Genomic DNA, 8047 nt, shown 5'->3' on the forward strand with positions numbered 1-8047 from the left:
TCTATCTATCTATCTATCTATCTATCTATCTATCTATCTATCTATCTATCTATCTATCTATCTACCTATTTATTAAGTTTTGAACTATTTCTCCAGTGCTGTGGTTGTGCTCAGCGTTATCCTCATCCCATGGCTTGAGAGAAGGCTGCAGTATGTATATACAAAGCCCAGGCTGGCCTTGAAGTCTTGATCCTCCTCTTTTTGCATTTTGAGTGCTGGGTTACAGCATCTTCCAGCACATTCATTAGAACTTGCTCTTTTGAAGGTTCAGAATTTACTACTGTAGTCTTTGTGGTTGTTTATTTAAGGTAAGGGGTTAAAGAAAAGATTCTGCAACATAATTTTATTTTTAGTTTTATATATGGATTAATTAGAGTGTTATTGCAGAAAACGATACAGACCTAAAAGGTAAGGAAATATTTTTTATTTTTACTTGTTAGTTTGTGTACATATATGTATGTATTTTTATGTGTATGTGGGTGTAAAGGCCAGAGATTGATATTGGATATTGATCCTTGATCACTTTTCACCTTATTTTTTTTGAGACTGGGTATCTCACTGTACCTTGAGCTCACTGGCTGGATGGGCCAACTGGCAGGGGAGGGAGTCTCTGGTCCCTGCATCGCCAGCATCTGCTTACAGATCTGTGCTCCCTTGTCTGTTTCTCTTTCTTTGTTCTCTCTTGTTTCTTTCTTTGTTTGTTTGTTTCTTTCTTTTTTTTCTTTTCTTTTTTTTTTTTTTCTTGGTCAAGCAACTTTAATCACCTTCATGGTCAGCTGTAGAGATGTGATTCCAAAGGAAACACTGCACCATCCTGTACATGCCGGAACTGGGCTCCACTGTTGTCACTTGTAGGGTGTGGAAGGTGGGACCCATTCGTGAATCTTTCGAGTGGTGGAATAAGGAACATATTGCTCTGGAGTGCCAGTCACGTTGAATTTATGGTTTGTCCAGATGAATTTCCGAGCAGTCGGTGGTTTTGTTGTTGGAGGGTCATTAGTCATGCAGTGAAGCCAGCGGTGCCTTACCTTCCAGTGACTTCCAAAGGACTTTAGATAAAAAGTGAATTGCTTACAGTGTTCTGGGACATAGTTATTCTTCCATTTCTTCTCACCTTCCCCTCACTCCATCCTCCCGCCAAACTGGACTTGTTGCATTCAGGAGGCACCATGCTTCCTTTGAATCCCAGAATGTGTTTTTGCCATTCATTTCAGTGGTGTACATGACCCATCCGTAACGGCCAAAAAATTGCTGTTGTCAGATATAGGGTTGGTGAAGATCTTTTCTCAATCTGTAGGCTGTCGTTTTGTTCTGACAACAGTGTCTTTTCCTTTACAGAAACTTCTCAGTGTCATGAGGTCCCATTTATTGATTGTTGCTCTTAGAGCCTGTGCTGTTGGTGTTCTGTTCAGGAAGTTGTCTCCTGTGCCAATGAGTTCTAGGGTCTTCCCCACTTTTTCTTCTAACCGATTTAGAGTATTTGGTTTTATTTTGGGATCTAGAAAAGATCATTCTGAGTGAGGTATCCCAGAAGCAGAAAGACACACATGGTATATACTCACTTATTTATACTCACCTATAAGATATGATAAACAAAATACACCTAAAGAAGATAAACAAGAAAGAGGATCTGGGGTAAGAGGATCAATCCTCACTTAGAAATCAAATGGGATGGGCATTGAATGTAGGAGAAAACAAGTAACAGGACAGGAGCCTGCCACAGAGGGCCTCTGAAAGACTACCTAGTAGTGTATCAAAGCAGATGTGGAGACTTGTAAACAAACCTTTGGCAGAGTGCAGGGAATCATATGAAAGAAGGGGGAGAGGACAAGAGCTCCACAAGGACCAAATTTATCTGGGCACAGGGGTCTTATATGAGACTGTTCCTTCAACCAAGGACCATGTATGGATATAACCTAGAACCTCTGCTCGGACGTAGCCCGTGGTAGCTCAGTAACCAAGTGGGTACCCTAGTAAGGGGAACAGGGGCTATTCCTGACATGAACTCAATGGTGGGCTCTTTGACATCCTCACCCCCTAAGGGAGGAGCAGCCCTGCTAGGCCACAGAGGAGGACATTGCAGCCAGTTCTGAAGATACCTGATAAACCAGGGTCAGATGAAAGGGGAGGAGGTATTCCCCAATCCATGGACTTGGAAAGGGGCAGGGAGGAGATGAGGGAGGGAAGGTGGGATTGGGAGGGAATGAGGGATAGGGATACAGCTGGGATACAGAGTTAATAAAATGTAACTAATAATAAAAATAAATAAAATGAAAAAAAAAGAAGTTATCGCTTTAGGTCATTTTCTTAAAAGAGAAGATTATTCATCTTAGAAATATTCTTAGAAATTTCAAGAACTCCCCATGTGTTTGTTTGGACTGGAATCTTGTGTTTTGTTCTTAAACCAAACACAGGGTGTGGCTGTGATCTTAGGCCTGAGATTCCGAGTCTTTGTGGCAAGGAGAATGAGGCTTACTTATAGGCCAATTGGGTTCAATATAGGAGCTGGCTTAGTAGGTAACTGTTCATTAGCTGAATTAAATTTATTAGTGTGATAAAGAGACTTGAGTGCAGATGGCACTGTCTAGGCAACTGTGGGTGCCCACTTAAAAGTGAGTCCCATAAAATTTCATCTCAGGCTTTATGAAGGAAGGGTAATAAATAGAAGAAGAAAAGTAGACACCTAAGCAAGTTTTAAATGGACTTACTTGAAAACTTTCTCTGATGTTTCCCAGTTTATCATGGTTGACTTTCAGCTGACTTGCTAAAACTACTTACAGAACAGAGGAAATTCATTAAAAATAATGAATTATTTAGTTGGACAGGGAAATTCAGTTATAAAGCATTTCGCTGTGCCATGGATTCAGCTCAGGTCAAGCCATCTTCCTGTTTTATGAGCAGAGTGACGCCTTACCATGACACAGCAGGGGGGAGGGTTAAAAGGATGGCTTTTCCTTTTTCTCTGTTGCTAGCCTTATAATCTCATTGTCTCCGATTTGATTGATTATATTTGTACCTTATTTCACTTGACATTTATTAACAGATTTTTGTCTTATATATTATTTGACAGTTCAAAAAATTTATTAGGTACCTAAAAGAAATAAGCATCTCGAAAACCATCTTATTTCTACTCAGAATTGCTTTGACTTATTGTGGTTGAGTGCTAATAGGTGGTTTTATTAGGTTTGCCTTTTTTTTTTTCTTTTTTAATTTGGGTTCTTTGGAGGGAAATTAAGACTAGCAAAATCTGTGATAGGTTAGTGAGTCTTAGAAATCTATTTAATTAAGCAATTAAATCGATTTAATGAGAACTTTGTTATAGGTTTCTTGGTTACCCTGTTTTCCTCATTCCTTTTTCATTTCTATTTATATATTTTTAAAATAATCTATAGGTTAAATATATATACATTTATATGCATGCTAGATGCTCGTTTGTATAGCCAGTGTGTACAATCACATTTTTGAAAATATGTAAATATAAAGGATTGAAGGAGATCAGGATGAGATTTTTTTTTATATCTTTAATTTTAGTTATTTATATTTTATATGTGAGTGTTCTGCATGTACACTTGCATGCCAGAAGAGGGCATCAGATCATGTTATAGATGGCTGTGAGCCACCATGTGGGTGCTGGGAATTGAACTCAGGACCTCTGGAAGAGCAGCTACTGGTCTTAACCACTGAGCCATCTCTCCAGCCCCAAATCATATATTTTTGTTTTTATTTTTAAAATCAGAATATAATCTGTTAGATACCATTAAGACATATTTGAGTAAAGCAGTTTTTGTGGTTCTCTTGCCTTTCATCTCTTCCATCCCTCTTTCTGCCCTGCTTTCCTCCCTCCAGACTCTTCTCCTTCATTCCCTATATGTCCTTTTATCTAATTTTCATCCTTCCTCATCACTTACTATTACCCTCTCATGGTCTCCTCTCTCGATTTGTATACTTTACCCATATTTACATCTGTGTACAGATGTATATGTATTTATTTGTATGTAGGGAGAATATTTGGCTTTTTTCTTTCTGAGTTTGAGCTATCTAACAATATATTTTCCAGATCCGTCTATTTTTCCTGCAAAATTTCATGATTTCGGTTTTCTTCAGTAAACTAAACAATGTAAAAAGGGGGCTAAATTTGAAATACATATTTATGGTTGTACCTGTACATGAGTGGAGACCAGGCTCAATGGCTTGGGATTTGCTGATTAGGCTACCCTGGGCTGACTGGCCCCCAAGATCCGGGGATCCTCCTGTTAGTGCTACTACACAAGTTTATTTATTTACACATGTTTCATTGGAAGTTGCTTTGCAGTAAAAAGAAGATAATTGTACTGGTGAAATCCAGATTGTCTAATGAAAATTGGGACCCATGATAACCAAACTGGATGGTTGAAGCCTTCAAGTTGCTTTGCTCTTATAAGTTTTCTGTGTTAGGTTTTTTTTTTTTACTGTTGCATACCCAGACTTATAATCTCCCAGTCATTGAAATTCCTTTTTGTGTTCCTTTTAGTGTGTACAAACAATTGGATGAGATCATAAAAATGATTTAGGTTATACTTGGAAACTTCCCAAATATAGTTTGTGTGTAGTTACAGAGAAAGAGAATAGATGCATATTGAAACTCAGTACTTCTGACTCAGTAGATAAAAATGAAGTATTTGGTAAATCTTACTTTCACTATTCAGTCTATAAGCACTTTGTGGTTAACTGTTGATGAAAAAAATATATTTGATATCTCTATCTGTATCCATGTTCTGTTTTTGCCATTTTTACTAGCATATATTAATTGTGCATAATAATAGGTTTCAATAGGACCTGTAGTAGTTATTAATTAATTAATACTTGTATTTCACACATGTTTTATAATGTTTTTTGGCCATACATCACCATTGCCTTTTATTGTCACCCTTCTACTGGTCTTCTTTCTCATCCCAAATAGTCCTTTTTATTTTCATATCTCTTTCTCTTCTCGATTCTGCATGTAAGAAAAAACACACAATATTTGTCTTTTCTAAGCTTAATGCCATTATACCTGTTCTATCCATTTTCCTGCAAATGACATGATTTATTTATTTATTTATTTATTTATTTTTTAATGGTTGAATTAGACTATGTTATGTGTATGTAGACCCCTGTGTTGGTTAGTTTTTTTGTTATTTGTTTTGATAGAGGGTCTCATTATGTAACCTTGGGCCAGCCCAAATCACTGTGTAGACCAGGCTGCCATTGAACTAACCTGCTTTTGCCTCCTAAGTGCTGAGATTAAAGGTGTACTCCACCACACCCAGCCTAAGATTTATTTGCATATTATGTGCCTGCTGGGTACCCAGGCACATCAGAAGAGGATGTTGGACCTTTTAGAATTGGAGTTAAAGATGATTGTGAAACCAGCATGTAGATGCTAGGAACTGAATCCAGGTCCTCAGCAAGAGCAGCAAGTGACCTTAACTGCTGAGCCATTAATTGCTCTGGCTCTAAGTTTTTGTCAACTTGACACAAACTCTATTTACCTGGGAAAGGGGAACCTTAGTTGAGGAATCATTCCTGTCAGATTGGCCTAAGCAAGCAGAGTACTGAACTTTTGCAGTGGCAAAGAAGAGTACAGGAGGTCTCTACTCAGCCCTCTCCAGCAGTGAAGCACTCTGTGGGAGACAAGAGGCTGGCAAAATCTATAGGACCTGGGCCTGGAGCTCTTAGCCTCACCCCACAACAATTCATATGTCGAAGTGAGGCAGCTTTGGAGATCAAGCAATCCACTGCTACAGCCTGGGTGGGTCTTTGAGTTCTTAGCCTCCACTATAATCTGCAGGCAATGTGATTTGCACTTTGCCACAAAGGGCAGGGCCTTTATCCACTGAGCTCTCCATCGCCTTAGCTCCGTGCTGCTTAAACAAAGTGGGTCCAGTCCATGTCTGATTCCTCCCTTTCCACAGCTGCTTCTCGTGTTCATTTCCTCCCCACACATTGTGGGCTCTTTGACTAGTGATTACTCCGTGTTTCGAAGACCCAAGATTAGCTCATTCTCACATAGCAGGATGCTACTTGCCCCTCAAGAGACACTTGGCTGCAGAACACTGAGGTATGGGGAGCAATGCAATGAAGTTCTTCTCCAGGATTAGTCAACCACATACTAGTCTCTGTCATACCACATCTCCTTGCTCGGTTTAGGGCTTGCACCTGCTGTGGGTTCTCCTGTGGCAAGGAAGGCAAGTCTTTTGTCTCTGGGGCAGCTTGCCTTACTTTGTGGATATATCTTTGGTTTCCTAGCTACCTTTCCTCCCACAAAGCTGAGGTTGGCTATGGATTGCTTTCTACTTTTCTCTGCATGACTTTCCTGCTTCTCTATGCTTTTTCTCTATTCCTGACACCTCTCTTGATTCCCAGTGCCCCTCTTCCTTTCCTTGAAACAGTCTGTCTTCTATTACCCCGACCCTTCTCACTCTCAGAATTACGTAAAGGTGGTATCTTAATTTGCCTGGAACAGACCCACGGAACTTACCTGAAATTCTGTACTCTGTATCTCAGTCCTTCTAAGGGATCCCATTGGACTACATGACATGAGGTAGAAGAACAGTGAAAGAGCATCAGTACTCATTAACATTCCAGTTCAAGATGGGCAAGGTAGCATGTGCCTTTAAGTGCAGAACTTGGGAAGCTGAGGCTGGAAAGACAGTCATGAGTTTGAAGCCAGCCTGGGTTTACAGAGTAAGACAGTCTCAAAAGTAAATAGAACAAAAACAAAATAAAACACACAAACCCAAAACAAAACCACAACCCAACTCAAGCAAAAGTATAGTTTAAAAAATATGATGAAATTTTTATTGGTACTTATCTTATTAGCAGTGAGGTCAGTGAAACTAGCAATGTGTGGGCTGGGTTTATTAGGGTGCTTGGCTAACCTGTGCTCTCCCAGGCCAGTTTCCAGCTCTGAAAACAAAACCCAACACAAAAACCCATCAGCTCCAAGAATTATGAGATACAGTAAGGTAAGTAATGTAACAACAGGAATATAATTATAGTTTACACACAAGGAAATGAGAGTTTAGCAAAACAGTGGCTTGCTCAAGGTCACATTAATACTACGTGATTGTAGTCCATACTATGTCAAAGCATAACTTTCTAACAGATTCTTACATATATATGTATATGTAATAAACACATTGTGTATATTCAGTTCATTAATGAGAACCAGCACGATGAAATTGTTTCAAAAAGCCTCCGAGAGCTATAGAGAGGGTAGAAAGCAGTGTAGAATGGGATGAGTGTGTTAGGTCCCTATGCTTTTAGGTTATTATTTATGTGGGCAGAATTCTGTCACGCTTTTACTAGACAAAAATTTAGAGGCTAACATGTACCATCGTAGACTGAGGTATTAAATTGTGAGGAAATGGTCAAAGTGTATTTCATAATGAAATAATCTTTATATGAAATTGCTCCTATGTGACATTGAAGAGCCTGCCTTGCTCAGTCTTTTCAGTTTTGGATTCCTTTTCTTGACACAGACCAATATCAGAGCCAAACTCCTTTCCACTCTTCCTTCTTGCTTCTCTACATTCTACTCTACAATACTCAAGCGGTCTTTGGCAATGTCAGCTAGTCTATTTTTGGTAAAGAGTGTTGGTTATAATGACTTCTTTTTCAGAACCACTGTGAACTTATTGGCTGTAGTACAATTTTCGTAAAGGTCTATAGTGAGAAATTAAAATTATAGCATAAATATACAACTTATTTTTCCTAAAATTTTGTTAGCAAATTTCAGAGTAATTTTAAACATTTTTACATTTTAAGAAATGAGTATTTACATACTTGACTTAAATAAAATCAAACCATTTTAGGTAGTTATTGAAAGAATTTTGAAATAATTATTGAAATAATTTTCACATTAAGCAGTATAACTGCTTGTCAGTTAATTGTTGAATGATTATATATTATGTTATTAATATTTTTTAGTAACAACTTTATATTCTAAATGATTATATTGGCCACTTAACTTACTTAAGTTTCTTTCTTTCTTTCTTTCTTTCTTTCTTTCTTTCTTTCTTTCTTT

General features: G+C 38.3%; 1 protein-coding gene across 3 annotated transcripts in view; it reads left to right on the forward strand.

Moving 5' to 3' along the window:
- Positions 1–8047, forward strand: part of Wrn (WRN RecQ like helicase) — a 123740-nt gene that overhangs the window by 8360 nt on the left and 107333 nt on the right. The window lies entirely within an intron of this gene.

The sequence above is a fragment of the Psammomys obesus genome, unplaced genomic scaffold, assembly GCF_907164565.1.
Source record: "Psammomys obesus unplaced genomic scaffold, mPsaObe1.curated_primary_1811, whole genome shotgun sequence".
NCBI classification, from domain to species: domain Eukaryota; kingdom Metazoa; phylum Chordata; class Mammalia; order Rodentia; family Muridae; genus Psammomys; species Psammomys obesus.